Below are 1,058 nucleotides of genomic sequence, written 5' to 3'. Positions count from 1 at the left end.
GCTCCGATCACGAAGGACCTCGTCTTCAAGGGCTCGAAGAGCATCACGAGTCACCGGAAGGCGGTCGACCTGGTCGTCACGCCCGCCACCGAATCTTCTCGATGAGAACGGTGACGTCCACTATCACGTGGAATGTCTTGTGGGACGATGTCGTCACCAGGGTCAAACCCAATATCTGGTGAAGTGGTGGGAATATCCCGACTCCGAAAACATGTGGGAGTTTGGGGCGTCACTTCGGCAAGATTGCCCAGTCACTGTGAACCCTTTTGATCGGAATGATCATGACACCCCGCGCTTTCCGACAATAGCCAGGGAAGTAGAAGGGTCATGAGCTGAGCTCAAGCAGTGGCTCTGAGATCTTGCGGTCGCAGACACAGAGCTCGCGGGAGCGTTGGAGGTTGACCCATACGTCGCAGGGTGACAATCTGAAAGAAGCGACGACGTGCCACGAGTTCGGGAAACTCAAATCGGAGTTGTCGCTCCACACGCACGTCAGTTCCTTGTGGCTCAACTGTAAGTTATACAGTGAGGAAAGTTTTCGGTGCCGTTGCACCCATCGCTCAAAGATCGCTTCGTCATCTGCAGCGCTTTCGCCAGTGGCGAGCACTACAGGTATTGTTCGCATTGCGGGTACACGAGAGCCACCTCGTTGAGCCCGCAGGCGAGTGCGATAAGCTTCCAACGGAAATTCTTGTGTAACCAAGATACGAGCTCGAAGCGCTTTCCGTTTGGCAAGCTCATCTTCCGTAATGACCGGGGGTCCGATGATGTGGAAACGTAACGACCGAAATACCACATCCTTCGATTCCACAGAGGGATTCGCCGGGCGGAAGCCATATTCCACACAAGGGGCAATGACCGGCCGTGGATGGGCGCGCATCAGAGCCGCCTAACGGGCAGCTTCCAGCTGCCGCTTATGTGCCCCGTCAAGGTTATTGGTAATTACACCACGTCACTCAGGTGATTAGAGGTCAGAAAACGTCCATGGGGCCCGCAAGGCGTGTGCAGGGCTCGTCTCACGCCGCTGGCGTGGCTCGCCTTCCTCGTCATCCCACCCA

The sequence above is a fragment of the Plasmopara halstedii genome (genome assembly GCF_900000015.1).
Source record: "Plasmopara halstedii genome assembly, contig: Scaffold_2386, whole genome shotgun sequence".
Classification (NCBI taxonomy): domain Eukaryota; phylum Oomycota; class Peronosporomycetes; order Peronosporales; family Peronosporaceae; genus Plasmopara; species Plasmopara halstedii.
Note: the sequence above shows the minus strand (reverse complement) of the source record.